This window comes from Linepithema humile, chromosome 7 (genome assembly GCF_040581485.1).
Source record: "Linepithema humile isolate Giens D197 chromosome 7, Lhum_UNIL_v1.0, whole genome shotgun sequence".
In the NCBI taxonomy this organism is placed as follows: domain Eukaryota; kingdom Metazoa; phylum Arthropoda; class Insecta; order Hymenoptera; family Formicidae; genus Linepithema; species Linepithema humile.
The window spans coordinates 17,732,328-17,759,635 of NC_090134.1; the positions used below are offsets into that span (position 1 = coordinate 17,732,328).

A 27,308-nucleotide genomic window follows, 5' to 3' on the forward strand; every position below is an offset into this window, starting at 1 on the left:
TAATTAATAATTCACCGTATTTTCCTGTCATCTATTCTTATCTCAATTTTCATTCCAATTTATCTTTTGACGTTTTAATGAATAAAGTTCAATCACCACGAAAAGATCAGCTATATTCCAGGGTCTTTGGAGATTTTGGACGCGCACATATATAATTACAATGTCTTGAAAGCAAAATAAAGATTTTCTCAGCAAGCGGACTATGCAGCACGTCGTTTATCTATTGCCGTAAGATCGAGCGATATGCTGTTCTCGGTACAGCGCGCCCGGGAGTGACCCAGGCGATGCGCCCGCGTCCTGGTATACCTAATTGCCAATTATAATCCCTATTAATTAGAACAATCCCGAAATGGAAGTGCACGCCTATTAATGAGAGCCCGCGCGCGATGCCGCTGGTCTTGGCCGTTTATGCGGATGGCTGCGTAATAATTCGAGCTCTCCGGCGCCAGGATTATGGCGGTACGGCTATTTTCACGATAAAGCTCATTTCGTTTGTAATTGCTTCGACGCGCTGAAAACAGCTGCGCTTCTAACGAACGATTGGTCCTGAAGCGACCGTCTTTTCGCTCAAGCTTGCGACAAATAAAGTATTTTCGAACAGAATGTTCGCTCTGACATTTTTTCATCGACAGAAATCTCGCAAGATCATTTCAGCAGCACGGCAAAGCACTCACGTGCGCTTACGTGCACAAAGTCGCATCAATAGCGTTTTTCCCGACCTCACGTAGTTGCTGCCATTAAGGTAATGAACGAAGAGAGGAAAAATGTGAGCTTTATTATTAAACGCGACAGAAACGCAAGTACAGCGACACCACAAAAGACCGAAATGTCGTTGCGATCGACTGCTGTGACATATTAGCTCGCAGCAAATTGAATTTCTCGATAACGAGCTTCGGAGTTAGCGGCCCGTGTACACTTTGCATTTTGGTAATTTCACTGGTTCAGATATTATTGTTACTCCTCCACTCGAGCCGTATCATTCAAGCGGTCGCTCGACAACCGGCCTACTTCGTCGAGCCCCACCGTCGATCGATCGATCGTCTTCCAATAAAGCGAATTAATCGCGAACGTTAATCATTCTGTCCGTTTGTCGGGACGAGTGAGCGATCAAAGGAACGGCAGCTTGGGAAAAAAGAACGGTCCTTCGCATTCTGCCGCCTCGTCCCGCCCAAATCCTCTTAATATCGCTCTAAATTCCGCTCAACAGTTCCGAACAGGAGAGCCAATATAATATCCCTTTGATTCGCGCTGCGCGGAGAGCGGAAGAATCTTTGCGCAATTTTTCACGAACGATTGGCCGCGTGGATTTTTTATTACCCAATTCTCGTGCGCGTCTCCTTGCCAAACAATACGGACATGAGAACATATTTTACGTCTCTACGGTCTACTTGTTTGTTCAGAACTTCGAGTGGGATGCGCTTCGCGCCGTGCGTTCCTCCATCGATAAATGTCGCGATTTTCTCTCGTATTTCGACTAGATGAACGAGACTTCTTGCGCCTAGTGAAAAAAGTGCGCGGGGCATGCGGGTGCAACCGATTTCTCTTTCAGAGTTACCGCCGCCGCGACGGCTCGAAAGTCGGGAGAGGAAGGATCGATATGTATACAAAGCGGCTCGACGAGGGACGGTCGGCGGGACCGGCGTTTACTAACCGCGCAAAGCAGAGCGGAAAAAGAGTGGTGGATACCAAGAGCAGTCTCGTAACAGCCGATCGCGGACTTTTTCCTTCGCTTGGTTCGCCGCGGTTCCATTCTCGCGGACGGCGGAAGGCGTCGAGTGAGAGCGAAAAGAAGCTTTTCTGCTCCGTTAAATATAGACGCCGCGCCCAAGTCGCTTTTTCCCGTGCCACGGAAGGAGCTTCGGGGAGAAGAGACGAACGGCGACGTCGGCGCTGCGTTTTCGACAAGCTCGCCTGTAAATAAATTTCCGACTGTGGAGAGACGTTCTTTCGACGTTTCTGAAGATGGATCTCCGACAGTGATTTTTGTGTATTAAATATGTATTGGAATTAAAAGCGTTAATATATAACTTGAACAAGAAGATTAAAAGACTGATAGACTTCGCAAAAAGATAAATTAATTATCTTTCAATTTAATAAAATAATTTTTATAAATAGATGTGCAAAGAGCCGTGTCAATCCGTTGTCGAAGGCGCATTATAATACGTTTAACTTAATTACGCTCGGCGAAAAGAAATTGCTTCCGGAGACAGTCAAATAAAGTATCAATTAACACCATTAATCCTGGATCAGACAGTTAAAGAGCTTTTTTAGTATCCTGCCGGTTCAAGTGAGTTTCGATGTGAAAAAGAACTGCCGGATACTCCCTTTTCGGAACGGCGCCCAAACGGATCCGTGAATACGACCGATACGTCGTCATGCCCGTATTCCGTAATACGACAAAAGAAGCTATTTTATCGGACAGGACGGACGGGAGGTAGAAGAGCAAAGCGATGGAAAGGTATGCTACGATCGCCCTATCTGTGTTTATCGAGCGGGACGGCAAGTGGACAAGCATCGTGCACAAAACACTATCAATTCAGGTATCAAGAGACGTGTGTGATAGTCGATGGTACTGCAAATATTTAATTCCATCAACGGTGGTGTGTCGCGTGAATCGTCGAAGCCATCACTTGGACGAATTTACATTTTCATCGTCATATAAGTCCCGGTCGAATATTGCCTCCAATTTCGATCGACGCGTCGCAAATCACGCCGATAATCGTGCTCCGAATACATATCGCTCGCTCGGTGCATCGCGATTACGACGATCGTCAAAAATTGAAATGTTCCCTGTATCTCTTCCCGCTTTGCATTCCTAGCATCGGATAAATCTTAGGATAATCCGCAACACATCGATATACTTTAAATTATTCACTCCATTATCGAGTCGTGATCATAGTCTCAGAACTAAGCGTCGCCGAGCGACTCCGGCCAGTTCGACTGCATACTAACTCTATTAAACTTCGTCACAGGATTATACCTAAGCTCTTCGCGGAATAGACGGCTGGTAATCATCTGAATTCTGAAAGAGATCCGATAAAATAATAAAGCTAACCCGGTTAAGTTAATGGACGACCTTCTAAAAACAGTCTCGAGATCGTCCGCGAACACATACGCCGAAAATGCTTGGCACCGGAGAGGCCACGACGAATTATCAGGGTTTGATTGGTGGAACAGTGCGCGAATGATAACTAATAGGTTGTTGCCCGTACCGCGCCGAACGGAATCGGAATTAATGATTTAATAATGCCGCCCGATGTAATTATTTATATGAATGCACTTTGATGGAGTGCTTGTCAACCGAGGCTGAATAATTCGCGATTGAAATGTGGTCGAGCCGCATGGTCGCATAAATTGTCGCGGAATCAACAATATATTCATCGCACTCGGTACAGCCGTACTGTTTGCACAATAACGTCAATATGTGCACGCCAGTGAGTACTGCGTGTATGCGCGGTGAAAAAAAAATCTATAAGTGGACGCGTTAAAATTTTACACACGAATGTTCGCCGGATACGTATTACATGGCCGTTAAATATTTAACTGAACGTTTTTCGTTGCTCACTTCGCTTTTTCATCGGATACCCCATCGAGTTTGCGGAGTATGCCGCCGCTTGTTCTCAATTATGTAAAAAATTGGCCGCTCGCATTCCAAAACCCACGCATTGCTTAATTACCCTGATTACATCGAGCGTTTTTCGCAATTACGCGCGCGATTTTTCTGCCCCGGTGTACTCTTATAACGGCAGCTTTAACAAATCTGCGAGCATTAGCCCGTCGTTGCAAACCGGAGACGGCGGAGTCTCGCCATTATTAACGGAATTAATGGCCGCAGCGTTGCCTGGGCGTATACAAGCAGACACAGACTAATCTACTGTCGGATGCGAGGTGTGCTAATCTAGTACGGGGCGGGCTCTCCAAAGTACAGCGATAAGACATACGACGAACAGGCCACGGATATTCCATTACCGAACGCGGATCAATCGCATTCTACGCTCTCGATTAGCTTCCGATGAGAGCGTGCCGTCGTGATAATTATTGGCTAATCTCGTTACTCACGATACGTGAGTGAGACGCGAATTTCTTGTCACGGCGGAGCCTTCATTGTTCGCTCCTGCCCGGGCGAAATAGCCGCCTGACAAAGACCAGCCCGAGCATTGCTCGGCGTTGAATCGACGATGCGAGCCCATAGTTCCACAGTAACCTGGATTTGCGAAAAGATTGCACAGCCCAGTGGCCTGGAAAGAACAAACGGCGTTTGCTGAACCGTGCTTCATCCAGTTTTCCCTCTCCCCCTCCACTCCTTTGCCGAATGCGCCCTATCCTCGCATCTGATCGTGCGTCGATGCGCTGGCTCTCTCTCTCTCTCTCTCTCTCTCTCTCTCTCCTGACTTTTCGTTCAGACACCCTGATTTTCGCCTCACCTGCATCCTTCCGGATCGCAAAACCTCCCCTCCTCCTTCGGGACTCTAACGCGAAACTGATTCACCTTTCTCGATTGTGAACTCGCGCGCGACGGAACTGAGACAACTACTATTGAAACATCATCCGACGAGAAAAGAACCTCGTATTGTTCCGTGTAAATTTCAAATCTTAATTTCTCTTTCTCACTGCAATCATCGCCATACTAGGCTATTGTGAAATGCGAGATAAATTATTTCAATGCTATTGTATGTTTCGCTATTCTAACGTATGCTAATTACACGGCAGATGCCTGCGAAACGTTACAGAAGAAAGAGAGTATAAAAACCGGACGTCCCGTAAATCACATAATACGTGGGAGTTCCTGCGAACTTGCAGATACGATCGTTCCTTGCGCCGGCATTACACTTAGCGTTGCATATTCTTCTGGCATGATAGAAATCATTTAATCTATAAAATTACTTAACAAGCATACCGCTTACGTTCACGCTTGCGAGCAATCTCGCGATCTAACAGACTATGACACAATCGGTAATTAGGTAGAAAATAGAAAGGATAATATTACATAAATTTAACGCATGACTTCAGCGGCCCGTGCAATTTCAATTTATTCATCGGATGCGGCTCATATTAAACATTATATTTCGCCGATGCATAATTCACGGATGGCTGTGCAATGCTAATGACACGCCCCGAAATACGAGAGCTCGTTTCCGGCCGGGCAACGAAAAATACGAAAGCGCGCTGAAGACGGCACGTCGCTTTTTACCTCCGGGGTGCTGCGCCGAGGTAAAGCGAAGTCATCGGCGCTCCTCCTTTTGTTACGTGGAAACACGGGAACATGGAAAGGAGAGTCTACGTAGGTATACACGATGGAGCCGCCGCGGGTATCCTGTAATCGCGGCGAAGCGAACGAACATTCCCCCGGGAGTCCTTCGTCAGGACTTTCCTCTTTCGTGGCGAGCTGAAGGAGTCTCGGTTCGATTCCCAGATCGCATTTCAGGGAGATTCGAATGGGCTAAGCGTAATCGATCGCCGTGCGAACCGACGGTCCGTTCAACTTGAGAAGCGAGAGAGGATCCGGATCAGCTTTCCAAGAAAGAATTAAAAGCCGTTTCGCCGCGGCTATCATTATATAAAAAGAATTCTGTCAAGCTGTGATTAATCCGAACATTGTTTTTCCCAGGTGTAACGCCAGATCGCTGCGTATTTCATTTCAAATTTATATTATCAAGCAACGTAAATATTTTCCAGTTACATGAAAATTGAAAATTATTAAAAAGTCACGCGACATAATAATTCTTGTTTCACTTGCGATCTCCGATCGTTAAATAATGCAAACTAGGCGATCGATCAGCTCGGCTAAGCAGCTCCAAAATTCTATTTGAGTTGATGAAGGATCACCGGTACCCCGAAGGATACAACGGTACGCCCAATCTCTGTGAATGCTACTCGTCGGAGTGCGGAGGGGGGGGGGGGGGGATCGTCATCAGTTTCGCGATATGTGCGCTCCGGCGCGAGGATGGCAACCCGGACGGCGGGATCCCGAAGGGTTCTATGCGCGCGTTGGTTACACACGCTTATCGTGCAGAGACGGATGCTCCATTATGTCCACATGCTCGACATGCCAGCCGCTTCGATTGAATCGTTCGCCAGATTACCCAATGACGCATAATGCCTGGCCCGCGCGCTCCAAACCCTCCAGCCGCACCGACCGACCGCTACCACCTACCATCACCTCCTCTCCCCCGCTGCAACCCCTCTTGGCTTTCCCCCCTGTCCCTCCCCCTCGCGCCGGTTAGCTGCAGGTATGCAGCACCGCGGAGCTATTGTGGCCCCCTGAGCAATTCCAGACACGTAAAAGCAATTCCCGGAATCCCCCTCATTGTTATGCAATCACGGCCGGCCGGTGGCGCAAACCGAACGGGATCATAATTTTGTCGGAAAGCCGGCAACGTCCGGAGAGTACCTGCGGCCCGCGGACGCGCGCCAAGTGCGTCCTCCCGGCATCCTTTGACGACGCGTCCGTAACGTGCACATGTGTTTACTCGCCGCGTGCGATTCAACGGCCGGCCGTGCGTGCGTGCGTGCGTGATCCGATGCCGCACGTGTGGTATTCACTTCGTGAGTTACGCGAATGCAAATTAATCCGCGTGTCGCACCGGACTGGTGCGTGTAAATCCGTCGCGTCTTTGGCGTCGTGCCGGTTAACGAGGTAACGTCGCCGACAGGAATGTTCCCCGTAGAGAGCGGCTGATGCGACGTATCCATTTCACGTTTCACGTCTATCGAATATGTAGTCGGGAAACGCCGGCCTGCAGCTATAAATCGAGTCCGCGTATTTGAAACACGGAACGCTTAATGTTTGGATGCTCTTTATCGCGCGCCGCGGTTTACGCGATACCAATCTTCCTCGGAACATCGAGGAAGAATATCAATTTCGCGTTGCACGTATTGTCGATCAAAAATAACTTGTGAAGAGGCTACTTTTCTCTGCCGCGCGTAAAACGCGCGTTTGCGTTCACGAGAAATCTTGCGCGACGATCGATCGTCAGCCGCCGCACGTTACGTCGGAAAGAGCGACAGACACGCGAGATCTAGCCTCGAGGGGGACGAACTCCGTGTTACGTCCGTGTGCGTGTGTGAGTTGTGTACGTAAGTTGTGTATAGTTTGCGCTGATCCGACACACACGATCGTGATAGGCATGGTATAAGCGGTACGTGCGGCGGGCAAGCAGGATCGGCCGAGTCTCCGGGTCTGCGTTTAAGCGGAGCGACTTTCCACGCGCGTCGCGCGCCTGGGCACGGTTCACACTCGAACCACATTGTTTCGGCAGGGCGGAAAGGGCAGGGAGAAACTTGCGAGCTATTTAACGCCTTGCTTAAACCGCTCAGCTCGGGGCCCACAAGAACCTGAAACTCGCGCTGAACAGAACCGTCCTCTTTCAGTCCCTCTCTCCATCGCCCCGCGCTCGTCCGCCGGAAACACCCGACCTTGCGCCACGGACCGGCGAAACTTTGCGCCAACTTTGCTTACATATTGTTCGGGAGCGCGTGAAAGGAAGCCGCCCGCCACCAGCTTCCGCCGCTGAGCGAGAAAGGACTCGAAGCGCGCGCGCGCGCGCGGCAGCTCTTTGGGAACGCACGGTTGCTTGATTTATTGAAAATTAAGTTCGCATGATTCGCGCGGATCCGTGACCGATCGCGAGGTGTGTTTTCGTAGAAGCATGAGAGAGCTGACTCATCCTTGTTTTCCTCTGCCGTAACGTGTCAAGCTGGTTAACATCTTTCACGGGGAGAGAGACGATAAGTTCGAAAAGAGCTTTTCAACGTACCGAGCTTTTTTATCGATTTGATAAACATCAAACACGCTATTGCTGCATGACGGGACTATCGCGCGGCTATTGACCTTTCCGACATAGTTCACAATTATGATGTTCGATAAACGATCCGGCTGTATATCGCTGTGTATTATCACCGGGCCAAACACGCTGGCTGCGGCATCAATATTTCCCCGATACTCGAAACGTGGTGCACGCAGCAATTTGAGAGGCGCGCGCCCTTCACGTGTCTGTAATTGCTTGTGACGATTGTACCGACACGAGTCGGGGCCCATCGCTGTACGATGACGCGTGGTATTTTCCGCAGTACGCTCGACTTTTCCACGGGAGGTCAACGCGGGATAATTTCGGGATGGGGGGATTAGTTTTGTTACTTGCCTATATACCGTCCACCACAATGGGCGCCCTTCATCCGGCTACGCAAAGTGATTTATACATTCGGGTAACCACGCCCAAAACGCGGGCGTCGTGCGATATTTATAATCGACTTTGCGTACATTTCGGATCGCACCTCCCTGTCCCCCTCCGCACACGTGTGTGTCGTGAGACAATGAAGCGGGCACAAAGGAAGTAAAAGTACGACGGGGCTGGAATTGAGCTGAATACCGCGCGATGAGATATGAGCCGGCTTATTTTGAGGTTCGCGTGGCACACATTTTTCAAGGAGTTTAAGTAAGTTTCGGAGAGCCGTGCAAATGTATACGCGGCGCGTACATTTTTCACATTCGTTTTAATTAATTCACAGTAAATAGTCGTACGCAATTTCACAGTGCAAATATATTAAAATTAAACTTACAAAAATTATATTTGCGATGCTGCAATAAAATTCTGCTTCACGGCTATATTTCGAAGTTTTCCCGTCCAGCTATTTTCGGGTTTCCATTTGTCGGCAATCCGAAACGAGATTATATTACCTTTTAATTCCACGCTTTTTTCCCGATTGCGGTCGCGCTTGCGTAAGCCCGATATTGAACGTAACATTGCCGTACTTAACGGTGGAAAATTTGAAGTTCGTAATTCGTGGTTACAGCCTATAGTTGGTCACGTTCCGCGACAAACGAAGCATTGTCGATTGTTTGCGGCGTGACATAAAAGCGATCGAACGCGGATTGTTTGTTGCACAACCGGATTTGTTACACGCGGACTTTGGTATTTCCTTTTGCGCGCGGACTGCGATGGGAAACGACGTAATTACGGATATAAACTCGTTACGCACACACATGCACATTAGTAGGGGAAAATTATCCGTGTTCGTTGCGTCACTGGGGCGTCTAGTAAATAATTAATCATACCTTAAATATGTAGAATGCCCTTGGCACGATGCGAGGGGCTGCCGGCAATATAAGAAACTCGCCACGAGGCCCTTGCTAATTATCCTGGCACACGCCTGGAGCGATTCGTTGATCTCTTCGTAATGCACCATCTGACTCTGACAGTCATTCATTGTAAAATCTTAGTTGTATTAAAGATCCACTGATGAATGAGTAGTGGGAAAATTCTTAACACGCCATCTGCCTCTGACAGTCATTTATTGCAAAATCTTAATTGCATTAAAGTGATGAATGAATAGCGCGAGCCAATGATTAAAAACGCATGCGTCATTTAATTTTGGAGAATCATCAATAAAAATTAATTCGATAATCAATTGTAACAAATTGAAATATTATTAAAGTAATTATATCGCGAAAAAGTGGAGAATAATAATGGTTATTTTAATTATTTCAAAAAAGACAACGAAAAGTTCTGCGTAACTAGCTAAGGCCATTATGTAATTTACTATAGTATTCTCGTTGCTGACCCAGTTACGTTAATTATTATTTATATGGGCCGCTATGGTAAAGACCAGGAAACTGGGGAATATAGTGAAAACGAAGAAAAAAATTAGAAACGTATTTTTACCGCACGTTTGAATTCGTCCGGCAATTTTGCTCTTCGAAATGCAGAACAAAGAATAAAATCGACGTCAAATTATCCAAATGTATTCGCGTTAATTTTCATGAGGTAGAAAAGCGCTGCGATGTCGACGCAAATAATAACCTGCGTTTCCTTTGATTAAAACTTTCGGTCCGCTAGCTGCTTATTGTTAGCACGTTTAAATTATTAAAAAGCGCCTGCAGTCGGATACGGAAACTTGCGTTTTATTTAACAATTGCAGGATTCGCCGCGATAATATACTTGTTGCGCGGTACGGCAATTATAATTAGCAGCTTTGCTACTTTTGCTTAGCCGGCAAGCAGGGGGCCGATGAACTGACCGATAGAGAGCTAATCGAGTTTTTCCCGCTAAATTAGAAACTTTAGCCGCGCATCTTGCACTTTCGTGCGGTCAATAAATGTATTTTGATAGCATCCCGAGCGCATAGTATTCACCAATTCTAACGTTAATCCGCTTTAGATTGCTCCACATGCGGTGCACTAACGGTGCAGCATTACTCTCTGGAACAAGTGAGAACGTTTTGCCTTACCACTTTATTAATGTTGCCGTCTACCAAGCGTATCGCGTATCGCGTAATATCCAATTTCTCGGATAACAGCCCTCTTTATGTTACTAAAATATGTCTGCGGTTGCCACTCGATTCGTCTGATCGTGATTAAGCGCATTACCGTTCTCGTATTATCGAACTTGTGCGCGGCGAACATTTGAGAGAGCGCCCAGCCGGCGTTCGCGATACTGCCTCGAACATTGCGCGGCCAGCGATTAACGAGCTTGCGTTATCATCATAGATCACGGAAAACCGAGCGCGATCCGCCGTTAGAAATCGTAACCCGACCGTGGAATCGGCGCATCTTTGACGGAGAGAGATTTTTTTTCGAACGCGCGAGATGCATGACAAAAGCGCGGTAGTGCGGTGTGTAACGAGCGAGATTTCCTCTATTCCACCATCTCGCGTGTCACACCGCTGCTCGTGTCACGCATGTCCATCCTTTAAAAAAAAATAAAATAAAAAAAAGCGTGCGCCACAAAGAGAAACGAAAAAAAAAAAAAAAGAGAGCGAGAGCACGGCCGACATCCGTGGCAGCGTGAAATCGTTTGGTACCGCGCATCCTTTTCTCTCTGTGTTACTGGTCATCGACAGCGATGCTCGGTGCGCATAGCGTCAACGCACTCATCAATACGTGTCCTTTTGCGACATTCTTACATGCTGTGATTCGTGAATGTAGGTTACTGTAGCGCACGATGATTTATATTGCGGAGGAAGGGGTAGATGCGACGCTTGTATGCAATGAGATTACGTGTGGCGCAGTATGTTGTGACAAGCCCGCACACACGAAATTCGATCCGATAGACCGGTACCGAACGCGGAGGGAACAGCGATGCGCATCTGCGATACCGCATACAGATATATATACACACATACACATTATATATATTTGTATATATATATATATATATATATACAAGCAAACCGTCGGTGCGTTGCCTGTGTCGTTGAGCGCGCGTGAGCGTTCAAGCCATGCGTTCGCCGGTGAGTAAACGCGCGTACGTGGATTGCAACGACGACGACGACGACGACGCCGCCGCCGCCGCCGCCGACGGCGTCGTGGCGCATGTGCGAGGACGCAGCGCCTACGTATTCCGTGTCGACGGCACCGCGGTATGTATTACAGATGTAATTAAGATAACGGAGGTGAGGGCAGCTATGCACAATGCCTGATGTACGCGTGGATGGATTCGCATAAGCGCCGCCTGGAGCGTTGCGTAATCATATCCGCTGCGTGGCGAACGTGGCTATCCGCGGAAATCTTGAATGCGAGGCTTTTCTTCCTATCACTCCTCCAACGACGACTTTCGCTCTGTCGGCTGATACGCCGCGATAGGATTTTTTTCGAGGATCGTCGCTTCGTCGGCTCTACGATTTTTCCCGCAGCTCGCGACAAACGAAAAAGCACGAGCCCGCTGGGCTCGCTTTCGTCGGACAGTTTTATGATCATGGCGAAATTAGAGAAAGGTCGGAAAGCATTCGTGGTTGGCGCGATTTTCGCGTGGATATTCTTATGAAGCAGTCGCGCTACGAAATGATGCAATAATGTACAAAGCAATGCACTGAGAATGCGTTTCGTGTGTACATTTTAAATCAGATAAAGAGGATTTGATTTACGTAATGCTGCGCTTTCTCTTACTTTGTGTCGGAGCGCGGTACATCTGAATCTATTATTTCAGCGAGAGAGATGTTCATTTATATGGAAATCTTCTCAATTATTGCACATGCGTCAAATTTATGTTTCTCGATTTAACGTAAGAGCAGAAGTTGAGTTTAATTCAGTACTAAAACCCACATTTTCCGGCATATCAAGAAGATTTCCGATAAAATGTCCTGATTTATTCTCCTATTCGTTACTCTACTTATTGAGTTATTTTATGTTACCAGAAAATTCTGCAATAATTAGTGAAGTCGCAGGAAGCACAACCCACGCGAATTCGATTGGAGATATTGTGAATCTGATACGATGCATAAATCATACGTCTGCTCGCGAGGTCACACCAGATATTGAATGAAGGTGATTTGTTAGGAATAACCCTACGTTTGTCTGCGAGATTAAATTGGATGTTGAATAAAGGTGACTCGTAGGAGTTCTGTGAAAACATCAATGCTTATTTAAAGATGTGATCAAAATAATTCTCGATTTCCTTTCTTAAAATTGTTTAAGTTTAATCTTATTGGTGACATTACTAATCTTAGAGTGGCAACCGGAAACCAAATACGAAAAAATTCATGAAGTACAAATTTCAAGATTTCTAATTATCAAATCTGGGTTACGAGTTAATATTTCTAATATTAGACAATTATCGGTTAAATATTGAAAGATTCGCTACAATATTTGCATTCTTTATGCTTTAATAAGCGCTAATCTAATAATAATTTTGCGCTGCATTATCTTGGCTTACTTTCATGCGGCACAAGCGTCCGTGCAACTTGGAAGAGCCATCTCTCGCGTCGCCGTAATATCGTTCCCCATTATTTTTATTAGTATCATATTTTCCAGCACCTGTGAACACCTATAACCGTGTGGCAGGATCGTCAGTAAATGGCGTACATAGGCGCCGATAAAACAGCGTGCGCTATGGCTGACAATAAATTATTATTACTATAATACTTTATTTATTGTTACGACGATATGCATCTCCATTGATATTATTCACTATTATTTTTTCAATGAAAATGCGAACATACTAGACGCCTTGAACTCGAGATTCATATTTATAATAATCGATTACTTAATTGGCAATTTAACTTTTATCTTTTTTTACGTAAAGAGTTAAGTTTGTACCTAATTGTCTAAAAATAGCTATATAAATTTTAAGTACGAATTTGTTTAATTAATTATTATTTCGTTAATTATTATCAGAATTATTGGTCGCCATAATGTAAGAGAAAAAAGCAGTATAAAAATAATATAATATTGACTTTACAGAATGTCGTGGAATATATCACGAATATATCGCATTTTAATACTTGCTCATTAAATCCATTATAGACGTTGTTGAAATAACGGTATTATTGAATTACAATCCTAGAAGCATGGAAACTGTGGCGCATCGCCACGCACGATCGACTGCAATCCCAACACATACCTATATGTGTCTCTATCGCTTTAACCCACTTACCATATCATGCACCTATTCCACGCCGTGTAAACGAATCATTCGCGGCGAAAGGCACAGTTGTACGGCTATTTAATCCACACACAATTCAACCGTCGACGTTGTGCGGTCCATTTCATTAGTAGGTATATCGGAAATTAGTGCATCCATGCAAGCATGATATTATATATCTTCGTTCATATGCACAATCGTGAATATAATGCATATATTTTTAAATATTACATTTTAAACCACTTCTATGCGCCATGTTTCTATTTTTTAAATGGAAAGAAATCTTTCGTAGAATGTTTTTCATTTGTCTACATTTGTGAAGAGTTGTTAGTTCGAATTTTGTTCACAAAGTTTCAGATTTCACTTCGAAGGATTTGTTTCACGAAGTATCGTTGACAGAAAGACTCGTATTTTTGTAAAAAGAAAATTTCCGATTAAATTAACATGCATACGTTAATTGACTAATATTTCTCAGTTGGCATACATGAGATTAATATATTGAACGTATTGTATTGCGTTTAGGCGATTAACAAATTATATTTCTTGGTACCTTGACAAACAAGCCTCACTTTATAATACGTAGCCAACGTAAATTATATTTTAGCGAAAATATAACATGTCCTCCCTTTTGCTTTTAAGCTATAAAATAACATTGGTTGTCCTAGTTTCGAAGTATTGAAATATGAGACTTTCCCGCTTTATAGCTTCTTCCCTTTTGTTATATTTTCCTGTGCACAACAAAGTGACGTCTCTGCAGTGACTTTCATGAGTGTTATTAACTATGTTGGAAAGCTTTCTTCTGTATATACGCTTGAAATCGTCGTCACGTTTGCGAACCGGTCTTGACTTTTTTTTTTACAGACTGAAGAATACGCGGTGTCGTAAAAATGATGAATAGATCTAGTTTACAATAGTGGCATTATCCGTGGCGGACCTCTTACGTCACACGTCTTATATCCCCACGGATAATAATGTTTAATGTTTTCTGCTGAAAATATTTGTTTCAGAATATATGCAATAGCATTGCTTGCTGTTTAAAATTTAAAATAAAATTCAATATTTTACGACACATTACATTTTATAAATATTAAAATTGATATATTATTCATAAATTTTATCATTTTATATACTTTATTTTACATAAATTATTTTTCATGCATAATTTTTCACTCGAAGGTATTCACATATGCCACAAACGCTATGCTTCTATCATCATTGACTTAATGTTGACCTAAATGCTGCGGTTCTGCATAATATTGATGTGTATCTCTTATCTCCGAGAATAATACAGCTCCCATGTCTGCGCTTTCTCTCCTACCCTCCGGCCTCCTATAGTAGTGCTTTTGCCGCTCTATATGGCCCCGAAACCATTCCGGACATTAGCGTGTGCAATTATTGCTGGTAAAATCGAGCTTGTCCCTTAACCCAGTTCTGCGGATATCTCGGAAAATCGTCGGAACTCGCCACGTGCTGCGCAGTCGTTAGTGCAGCGAGATGCAGTTGCAGTTGATTATGCACGCTCGCGGGGAGATACATACGTACAGCGGATATTATTCTATGTTGAAGGTTCGTTTGCTCGATACGTGTCACACGGAACTAGCGTAGTGCCATATTGCATTTATATAGTGTGTTAATCGCGACGCTTTAAATACACCGCGACATCGGAGCGCGACTATTGGTGAAATTATGTTCGGAATCGACGAACGGTCTCTCCGACGCGCGGCGCTCTGTGACTTTCCCACGTAGTCGTCCGGCCGAACGAGCGCGTTATTTTCTGAAAAAAGGGAGAGAAAAAAAACACATCGATGCGTGTTTTTTCGTCCGCAGAATTCCGGGGCTGGATCGGTGGACAGTGTCGACGTGAGCCGACGTACGAGTTTGTTTTTTTCAGTGGTCAGCGATGACATCACTTTTTTTTTATTTCAACCAGTATGTATGCGTGTTGTTTCACCCGTATCATGTGGAATGACTTTAGATGTGAAATACACCGACACTGAGTTTCTTTGTTTTTTTCTCCTTTTTGGTTTCTTTCGTATTTGCCTTTGTATTTTTTTCTGTTTAATGTTAACGCTCTTAGTGTACAGCTCGATGGACGTTGCGCGACGCTGAAGTATCTCAGTTCTGCGCTGGCCATTATTTTCTCATTTAAGCGTGTTACGGCGTATTCGATAATATCGCGACGATCAACTGAAAATGAAAGAGAGAGAGAGAGATGGCTCGTGTGCTCGGTGCCTGAGAATTCATAATAGAACCAATTATTTCCACATTACCCACCCGTGATTCGCACGATGGAAACTTTCTCGTACAATTTCGTGAAAGTTCACACAACGTAAAAGCAAAAAAACGCAATAGCATAAATGCGCGGGTACAACACTGAAGTGCAACGAAATTTAATAAATTTCCATTTCGGTAAAGCCGAAGAATCGCGCGCATATGATCCCCCTTAGGTTTCGCATTCGGTAAGGTCTATTTGAAAATGAAATTTTTCATCAGACTAGAGTATGCTCGTGGCATTGTTGTTACAGGGCTCGAATTTAATCCTCGGAAACCTGAGACCCCGATTACAGGCGCCGAAGAATACGCCGGACAGAGCCGATTCGTGCGGGAAATAATGGACGCGGAATATCGCTTCTCCACGGCGGAATTTCAATAATTCCTTCCCCGCGCATCCGGAGTGTGGCAATGAGCGAGCACCCCCTCCGTTACTTTCGCCTCGTGAAACTTTTTTCGCATTGTTCACGATCGCACGGACGATAATACTGCACGTCGCGATTTTATTTCGGCCTGCGCTAATCCGCCGAGGACAGCGTCGCGACGCGGATGGGAAGGGGCGACGGGAGATAACTAGTGGATTCGCACGACTGCGGGTGGCGAGGGGAACGAAATTCGCATATCCGCTCAAATATTTCGTGCCCCACACACGCGGAAAATATCGAACCACCTTTCCAACCTCGCTACTCGAACTCTCCCCTATTCGCCGCCGACGATTCGAGGGTTTCGATCGTGCATGCAGTCGGCGGGGAGGAGTAAACTTTTTTCTGCATTTAATAGCCGTAGAAACGTGAATACAGCCAGCCACGTCTATATAGCCGACCGTGTAACAATGCCGGCTCATTCTGACTCTTCTTCCATTTCGTCGCTCGAGTGGAGCGAATGTCAAAAAGAAAAAAAGACTGTTTCGTCGCAGAAGGGAGCGCACTTACGGGAATCTGGTCTACTTCCAGTCGTCGAATATCTCGTAAATTAGTCACGACGCCTGGTTCATAATGTCAGTTACGCTATATTATTTTCTAAAATAGATACTTCGAGAAAGAGAATCAGTAGATGTTCAGTTCGAATAATACCGATCGAACGGCGTTTAGCTTTATACAAAGCGAATTCAGCCAGGATATGATAACTCGTACAGCGGTAATAAATTCTGATATCGAATACGACATCGTGACTTTATAATGACATACGAGAGTCGATTGGATCGATCGCGAAATTTGGACTAATCTATTCGAGCGGCATAGGTGGATCAGCTAATCCACATTGACTAATCTGCATTTTGGAAACACGCGATGCGCGGAATTAAGATTTGAATTTTAAATGACGCGCGAATACAGGTGGAATATTCTAATTTTTCCACGTAAGTCAGAGGCCGAGATCAAAATTTTCTCGAGTGTCGGAAATCACGGATATTTAATAACTGTTGGCGACAATTCGCGCTCGTTACCTCTAATTGATACGAAGAAGGGGACGTACCGATTGGCGGATATGTTGCGAGCTATCTGCAGACGTGTTTATGAATATACAAGGGATGTAAATAAACGCGGATCATTACGCGAAAAATGAATGTTCCAGTTTCATTGCGGTGTGAAAGATCATATTTACATTTTACAAAACATACTGCATGCGAATTTAGTATGATAATACTTGCATCTCGGAAGCTGCCAATATTCAAATGTCGATAAATTGTTTAACACATCCTTGCATGACCTATTATGCGAGCGCGAGGATAAATAAAATATTCGTGCTTTTTTAACTGGATTGAAAGCGATATAAATTTGGTGGATTTAATTCTGCATGCAATATATAAACATACAAAAAGTGTCGCATTTTTATTGTCATGAATAAACATAAAGATCATTTTTGCGTATTTGTTGCAGCAAAATTTAAATTCATAGAAATTATATCCGCTCCAATATCTGAATTTATGTATATTGTACGTGACTCATAATTTTATGAATGAGGCCACTTTTTCAAGATGTTTATTAGCAATAAATTGGGTTTAGCTGTGCGATAACGAGCTACTCAATGCACGCTATTTTGATATCTCCTCGGTTTTACGATTGATTTTATAACATTCCTGTTATTTTAAAGATAAAGATTAATGATCAACATTTTTTTATAATAATTAACTTTTTAATATCAATTGATTAACATTTTAGATCATTTCTTTGCTTAAAATATAAGATTTTAATGCATTGCAGTAAAGAAAATGTAAATTCTAAAATACTAGACCTACTAAATTTTATAATACGAAGTTGCAATGCCTAAAAATGAATAAAATATACATTAATGTTAAAATGTACATTTTATTTATTTTTATGCTTTAGAATCTTATCACATTACTTGACAGATCTAGAACTTTATTGCGATGCATTAAAATTTTACATTTTAAACAAAGAAATATAGTCTAGAATTCTAACATATAAAATTTTAATACATCATGATAAAGTTCTAGATTTGTCAAATAATGTGATAAGATTTTAAAGCATAAAAATGAATAAAATGTGCATTTTAACATTAATTACTGTTTTTCCATGCTTCTATTTTTTATTGTACTTTTTATTGTACCTTTTATACGCGCGCCTTAATTTTTATTTAATGAGTGAATTTGATTAATGCACATTACATCTCAATCTCTGCGTGATAGTATTTATAAATGATGAATGAAAATCGAGATCGCTCTCTCTTATTTTGCAATTTCGGTTTATGTACGTGTACACAGCAGGACAGATATACCAATGAGTTAAAGTAGATTAATAAACACAAGCGCATTCGAATTAAGCTTGTAATTAAACACTCGCGAGGTGTAATTGCGGTGCATTTTGCTACGAGACAGCAACATCATCAACGCGGTATGTTTAATTTCTATGCCAAACGCGGCCGTCCGATCATTTGCGCACGCAGCACGCATGGAAAATACTTTTCCATTTGAATTGAATTTTCCATCCGATATGTGTGGGATTGTGCGCAATAATTTATGAAACATATGATAACTATAAAATGATTGTTTATCTAATTTATAAATAATGTAAAATAATATCAATTATTTAACGCTAAAGCGGATTTGCGTTAAGATTGAATATGACAATATTTGTAAAATTATATTGATGCTGATTAGTTGCGGACAATTCGCCGATTAACTTTTGTCCGCGTAAATGTTTTATGCCAACGTGCGTTATGAAGCGGCCTCCATAATGCAGCTTGCTAAATAAGTCGGTAGTTTTTTACGCAAAAATTATATGATAAAGTGTGTCAACGAATAGAATATTACGTCGTGCATATTAATGAACCCTTATCTAGCATTTGCAGTAGGCTTTACGCTATTTACATCGCTTTCGGTCCACGGAATGTTCCGTAATTTAATACGTTGCACTAAGGAACATCCTCGTGGCGTCGGAAAGTTTCGGCTTCCTTAACGCTGACGTACAACTTTGATGGAACAATTCCAAGTTTTACGCGCTATAAAAGGCAGTCCGACGTCATATCACAGTAGATAAGTATCGTTCCACGATTTCAATCGTCGTTAACGAAAATATACCGTGCGTTTCGCGTACAAGCGAGCAACAAATTACGCAATTACGATCGCACAGCTGCTTTCTATACAAGATTTCGAATCGAGTGAAGATATTTATGAAGTTGTTTGATATTGTCACACATTACATGACGCGATACTTTCGCGTTTAATATGCGTATGCGTATTGCGAATGAGAAAGAATCGAGATCAAGGCGCAGTGAATGGTGACGTGCGACAAAGCGTGCGTCATGACACCTTTTCTTTCAGCTAATACCGCGGATAATGGCGAAACATGACGATGTGAATATACATAGCGATCCCGATAGGTCAAAGTACGGAAGTCCTATTAGAATTGCATGCGTACTAAGCGACAGGTATGCCGTATGTAGCCGGATTAATAATACACACGGCCTATGGCTAATACTCTATATGACGTCACTTGGAAATCGATTTGATGAAACTTGCAGTACTCCGGGGAATGACGTCTGTTGGAACTTATGGTCTGTCTCAGTGAAAGGTGGAACGTTCGCTAAACACTAGTTCGCTCGATCGAAGCTCGGATTCGAAACGAAAGCCCGACCAGCAGATTCTGAGCAAATTCCGCGAATAATGCTGATTCTCGTTAAAATTGTACTTGTCTATTATATTAATGAAGCAAACCGGGTAATCAGCAAATACATATTAAACGAGGATGGCGAATAATCGTGCTTGCAGTCGAATTACCGATGGAATTTCGTGTCAATCTGGTCGCGCATTGCGTATCAAATGTCACGAAATTGACAGGAAAATTGTGGTAGGAAACGCGGTGGGGCGGGAGGGTACATAATAAAGTAGCATCATGCTCTGTCTATCATCGGCGTTTTCGCGTTATCAAAGGCTTGACGGTACCTAAATTAAACAGATGAATGCCCTTTATTTTCAGATGTCAGGTGTCAGACCAGTTATAAAATCAACGGACGGCTATTGTATGAATAGGATCGAAGGGACTGACGTAATGGGTTTAACTCTTTGAAATGATGTTACACATAGCACTGCCAAGTTAAACCAACGTTCCGACATTCATTTGACGATATTCATTATTTTCCTATTAAGTTCTGCACGGTTCTAATAATAATATACATACCATTGATAATCAATAAAATCCGCTGCTTCACGATTCCATCTTTTGTCGCAATATATTTGACTCTTAACTTTATTAAAAAGGATAACAAGAAATTTTAATATTGAATTGATTTTTCTATATATATATATATATATATATATATATATATATATATATATACATATGAAATATACTGTTTATTAAAAGAATCGATGCACCTCCAAGCTTCTAATCCAATGAAACATTTCATGTGTTATATTGTATTAACGAGGAGATAAAAATGATAATAATAAAAGCTGTTTACTAAAGAAAATCCGTGCTTTAAATATCACAGATTATTATTTTTAAAGTTCTGTATCATGGATCTAAAATTATTTTATCGGTTTATCAATTTGCGTTAATTTTTTAAATGAATAATTTAATATTTATCTGTAATTTATTTAGCGTTTTAAACAAATTTATTCAAAACGTATTATACGCATATAAGCATTTTATTTTATGAGCGCCACATAAATTAGTGTATGAACAATCGCTACGATATGACAAATGGCATTTTACCCAGCTTTATATTATGTTTAACCTCTCTTTAATCAGTCTTTCTACATTGCATTTGATGACAACCGGGCTGCGTAGTGTATCTTCATATCTTATCGTGCTTTATGCGTGTCGCCATCAATAATATTTAAATAGACACACGAGAACCGACGCCATTGCGGCGATTTCTATTTTTACGGCATCGATCCGTCAATGACAAAAGAAGTGTTCACGATTTAGTAATTGTATTAAGAACGTGTGCGCGGATTATGCGCGATATGAAGCGCAGTATTTTGCAGCCCGGCTGCGATTTACAGCGGCGCGATTAAAGCGGAAAATAAACTGGAAATATCGCGTTTTTTTTCGCGCGATACATAACGGATACTACGTGTCGTACGACCCGTATCGTTTCCATCCTCTCTCTGACGGCGAACGTTTGTACGTGCGGAGAGTAGCGCGCGCGCGAGAGACAATGAGGCTTGGGTTACAATGCTTGGCAAATAGATTGTCTGAATCGTATCGGTTTCAACGGATTGCATCGCCGAGCATCCAGAGAGTCAAAAAGGTGAAACGGATGGCAAAAACGTGCGGGCGCCGCGAGACAATGAAAACACGAAAGACAGTCTGCATACACCGAGAAAAGAATGCACTGTCCGTTCTTTCACTTCGATCGGTATAGACTTCACAGCGAGTTGTTCTTGTACACACATCGACTTTGTTTCGTGTGGACTGTGAAAATATCGCCGATGAGCGATGCGACGCGGTTTATCCAGTCAGATATCACGTCAGCTAACATCTAATGTGGGCGCGTGCGTTGCATTCAGCGGAATTGAAGCAACTGATCGTGCGTTATCGTCGGCCGTATCGCCCCTATACGTGAGTCAACGTCTCGTATTACTAATCGCTACACTCGTTTAACGCTCCGAATGACAGTCGTCATAATATCTTGCCTTATCCGTTGTGGGGGATACAGCGATAACGCGCAGCCCAGTTGTCCATCAGGGTTAAGTCGTTGATCGATAAGACGCGATTCCCTCGTGCGATATAATTTCTGTAACTTAATATGTACGACAGATAATAGAATCGGCCATTAAGATAAAATTGTAATGAAGCGTCTCAGAAATTTATGATAGCTTTTATATCAATTTCGTAGTTGCAGGAGGTATATTGAACCACGTGGTCGCGCAAAGAGCACTTATTAAATATTTCATGTGTCAATTTCACCTGTCGAAGCGTATCTGCGAGAGAAATGGCCGTAAAATCCATCACGAGAGCGCGTCAGTTGTCATTAAAAACCATCGATCTAAAGGCGTATCTCCTGCGGACGACGTTTATCCCTCCGTTCGAGGGTGCTGCATAAGCCGTCGGAGCCAGGTTCAAAGAAAACATATTTTCCAGGGGTGCCGCGGGCTAAAAATTAATATTCTTTCCCGCGTCGCTCCCCCACGGCGAACGGACTCGTCCTCGACGTCAAAGCGAACGAGAACCGGTCGGCGGCGCGGTCGAAAGTGTTTCCCAAACTGTCAACCAATTAATCTCATTAATTTGTCCCCGCGCCCGCGTCGCGCCCATGTTTTCGCGGTCGGCGTGATTTATGAGACGTTTAATTAAACGTTTCGCAAAGACACTCTTCCCGGCCTGGCAGCGCGGCCGCATAAATGGCCGATTCATATTCGTCGATTTATGCTAATGCGCCGTAAAGGAAGTCTTCGCTCGCAAAAAAAAGAGAGGGAGAGACTAGGGAGGGGCGGAAGCGTCTCTCAGCGTAACTTCCGACGGAATTTGTATGCTCGAGAGGGCTGCGTCCCCTGTTCTTAAACAGGATCGCTGATGTTGCGACCCGAATGCGACTCCGGGACACTGCGCTGACTCTCAAAATTTCACCGTGCGATTTTCCACCCCGGTCGTTCGCGAAATTACCTGCACGACGATAGACGCGTAATTTCCACGCGCGAATTTATACAGTCGTCTGCTGGAAAGAGGGCTCAGCAAATAATTTCGTGCAGACTCTTCATCTGATTCGCACCGAAAGAAAGAAAGGAAGATGCGCTCTCGAATCGCATGGTATCAATTAGACACGCCCTAATTATTCGAAACTGTACGCACGCACGCGGGTTTACAAGAGAGCCGATTATTCAACATATGGCGCTGGCGAAATGCGCTCTACTGCCAGCAGCTTCAACGTTCATAACTGCGGCAGATAATTACGCGGCCCTTGGCAGACCGCGCTGTCTGCTTACAAATCGATACGATTTTTTGCGGCCATCGATCAGCCAAACTGATGGCCGCCATCAATTCTGAAGGATAGTGCAGCTCGCGTAGCGATAAGGGCCTCGTTAATCTATCGCTTGAAAAATTGCACAGTTATAGTATATTGACTGCTATCTGCATAACGAAGTTCTTTGACAATCAACAGGTAATATTGTTAGACTATCGTTAGTTGCACCAACTCTTGAGTATAATTCTCTTCAAGTATGTACATATTTCTTTCGAGTTTAAATCTAACAACAAACAGAATATGCTATTTTCGTATCAAGAAACGTCACCGTTCGATTCGCTTCGCTCGAAGAATCAGATTCGGTGTGTCATATTTGTCCTGTCGTCGTCTGAGAATTCCGTTACTTTTCCTGTGAGTTTACACATGGAGGACTACGGTGTGCGCGAAAAAAAAAAACCGCGCTAAAATTACAGAGAAACAGCCGTGTTGCCGCCGTTTCTCGCGTTCGGCTAAAAATGACGGCCGTGTGGAATTTGCATCTGGATGATATTGGACATTTCGATGGAGCAGTAAAAAATTCACGTGACCCATCAGCGCCGATCGAACCGTCACGCGTTGTTTACATTTACGGTAAAATATTTTTGCGACGCTGCGGGCGCGTCATTTTAGCGATTTCACGTTTGTGCAAATGACAAAACCTTAAGATCGTATGGACGCGCGATAAGATGAAAACTATACGCTTTTCGCTTACAAAACATGCCTAAACAAGTGCACTTCATTACGCACGGCCGTGGCGCGGCATTTCCGGACACCGTGACCGCGTTTTGCAATTACGTGTGTGCGGCAACGAACCAATTCGGCGCGTTTGTCACGCGCAAATTCGCGACTTTCATAAAAATGATCCGATTATATCGGATTTGGGGTAGGTAGCGATAGACCGTGAATCGGCGCGAATGATTTTACTCGGCGAAGCCGTGCGCGCCTCTATCACACGTGATTGCAACACACAATTTTATTTATTTAGCCGGCTCGTGCTGCGCGCCTACCATTTCGCCCCAGTTTGCGCCACGCGAAATGAGCTTTGTCTCGAAACTTTGATGCATCTCTCTGTTCGCATAACGATGTCTCTAATGGCGATACATCGCACACGCGCGCGCGCGCGATCCGAATCGCTGCGTATTGTGCTGCACAGCAGATAAGGCTTACAATGTGATAACTGATAGGGAGGCGGGGTTGGATGATGTTCCTCGCGTGCTAGCTTTCCGATAAAGCTCCCGATGCCGCCGTTCTGTCGGCCATCCGGTAGACGAGTCGTCCGTAACATTGCGTGATCTGTGGCTTCCTCTTCCTCCGGATCGATCTTATGCGCGCGTATCTTTCCAAAGTTCCCTTATTAAAGTTCCTTCGCTCCCAACTTAGGGCAGCCCATCGTGACGCGTGATTTCATCCTCTTCGTGAAGCGTACGGAAAATACGGCGCGAAAACAATTCTGCTCCTTCGAAAGTTTCACAGTCAATTATCAATGTGGCTAATAGATTAATAAAAAAGAAATAAATACGTTTGAATAATTCACAGGCTGACCAGAGAGATTAAATACATTTTTTGATTTGCTATCAGAAGCTTTTACAGTTTAATTTCCAAGTATATCAGTTACAGCGAATTTTATTATCCACAAAGTGCGTTTTATTATTTGCATATGCTTCAACGATTTTATTGATGAGTACGCGCGAACGTTTTCCGTAATATTTCGGTCGTTATACGAGAAAACGCGGCCGCGTTTGATTATACGCCCTGAAATATAGGTACCGCCGCGCATGATCCGCTCGTTTCCGACGTCGATCGTGCTCCGCGTGGAATTAAACCAAATTGGCGTTATTCACGTAAAGTTTAACGTCGGCCGATATCGACATTCCCCTTTATACGGCGCGGCCGCGTTGACGCCACGCGAAGCCAACGACAACCAACGAAAGGAGCACGTGGGCAATACGTTGGTTGTATATGCAATCCAGCCCCTTCATTTAAACCCGTGAAAATTAGGGCAACGACCAAGATAAGGGTGACACCACGCAAACAACCGCGCCGCGGCGCGTTCGACCCTTGTCAACGCCACGTAATGGTCCGGCATAAGCAGGCACGAAAATACGAGAATGCGCTCACGTCAGGGCCGGTCCTAGAGGAGGTAAGTTTCCGACCGTCCTTACGACTATCGTTTTGTGTTTTTCGCAGATTACATCTGTATTTGCATTTTGCCGCAATTTCTACGTCTCTGTCGCGCATATATTTCTTTGCACTTTGCCGTCGGAATATGCATAATCTTTTCCTCGGATAAACCTCGCCCTAAGCACCTCTAATTCGCGATTAGATTTGTACCAGTACGTGGCGAGTGTTGTCGCGAAAAGCCGCACGAACGTAATAATTCGCAAAGTTATTGCGGGCCTTGACGGAGAAATGACCTACATTTAAAAAAAATAAAAAAAAAAGTCTGTCGGCTGATTGCTTTCCAACTGCAATGCGAGCCGGTAATACGTTTCTAATGGGCACGTTCGTCCGTAAATCGATAAATAATTTTTACCGCGGCAAACGCCGGAGGGCCTCGTTTCGCTCGTAACGTCGTAAATCGTTGCACGGAAATAGGCCGGATTTATTTATCATCGCTTTACTCGTCGTGCTCGGTATTGTTATTTCCTACGGTTTTCAGTATGTATCGCGGTAGGCTTTCTTTCGAATTGAATTTTATATTATCGGGTACATGTGATAAAACTTCTCAATTTTTTATTATACACCGCTGATTTGACAGATCTGGGTTGATGTACTGTCTTCTCTTCATGATTGCGAAATTAACAGGAATAGCACTTACGATTTCCAAATTGAGGCGTTGACTGAAATAAAGTTGTAATCAAGAAATTTTCTTTTTATTTCTTTTCAAACTTATTTCATTTTTACATTAATGTAGTGCGTAATGTAGTCGATGTAAAATAAAAAATTCCTGTACAGGTAGATTTTAAATAATATAAAAGTTTGACAGTTACAATTTTATTTAATTTGATAATGTTATTTTAAAACGTTTTTTATTTTCTAAAAAAATTAAATCCTTTGTTTTTTTTTTCAATACGTATTTTTACCTTTTTAAAAAATATTAATTTTTTAAACAATACTTTCCTATTATGTTGCTTTAATTGGCAATTTTATTGTGCAAAACATTACTATTTTTTTTAGCAATCATTAATCGACAATCAAAAATAATGAACTCTTACGACAAACCCGGAAATTGTGGACGCACACGCATATTTGAACGATAAATATGAGGCACTTATGCCACCATCCAAAACCGAGGTCTGTTTCGTCGCATTTTGCTGGAGAATAGACAACGAGGGGTGATTTGTTGAGCGAGTGTCGGCTCTACGAGGGAGCGAGCACACACTCGAAAGCGAGCTTTATGCCGAGGGATGCGTGCTGTCGAGCTTATGCTGAACGTTGCGTGCCCAAGCACGTGTTGGGCCCGACATTCTGTTTGCTCGGATAGTGGACTGAAGATTTCTCTCTCTTTTCTTTTCGTGGGGTGCGTGCCCGCTGTTACGTGGGCGTGCGATGCGTGCATCACGTACGAGCCGATGTACTCGAGCAGTTGATTTAAGCGCAATATATCTTTTACGTGATACTAAGCAATCCCGCGATATGAAGATAAATATCGCGGCAAATAGATGCAATATATTCGCCGATTTTCCCTTCGGTTCATCCACGATTCAACGAGCACTCTGCACGCGCCATTTACCAACAGCCAATTAATCCCGCCGGGACTTTGACGATTAATTACGTTTAACGCTTGCATGGATAACTAAATTCATTCGCGCTACTTGCACCGCGCTCGTATATTCGGCCTGTTTATTCGGCCAGCGCGCGAGACGAGCTGCAGCAGCGGCGGTTGTGTCGCAAATTACCGCTATCTGTGCGAGAACGAAACGTCAGCAGCGTCGACGGCGCCGTCAACGTCAGCGATGGCATCGCTGACGACCGTCGGCGGCAGCGTCGCGGTCCTCTGCCGGCAAGCCGTCGGCAAGCGCAAGCTCGGCTCGACCCGAGCCGATAAAAGCCCGAAAGCCGTAAGCACGTCGTAAACCGGCCGCATCCCGCCGCGACGCCCCGGCGCATTAGCCCCTATCTCTCTTTTTAATTAAAATTAATGCGGCATTACTCGCGGCTTCAAGTCTCCCGCGGAGATCGCTCCCTTTCTTCGCCGACGTTCGCATCGAGGTGTGCATCAGCGTGACTATAAAATGCGTTTATGTGTAGAGAAAGAGAGAAACTAAGAGA

The 27,308-nt window shown here is 43.8% G+C and overlaps 2 protein-coding genes across 20 annotated transcripts in view; one reads left to right on the forward strand and one right to left on the reverse strand.

Annotated features, from left to right (window-relative positions):
- Sema2a (Semaphorin 2a) overlaps positions 1-27,308 on the forward strand; it is a 314,626-nt gene that overhangs the window by 226,604 nt on the left and 60,714 nt on the right. The window lies entirely within an intron of this gene.
- LOC105670031 (uncharacterized) overlaps positions 1-27,308 on the reverse strand; it is a 210,128-nt gene that overhangs the window by 30,565 nt on the left and 152,255 nt on the right. The window lies entirely within an intron of this gene.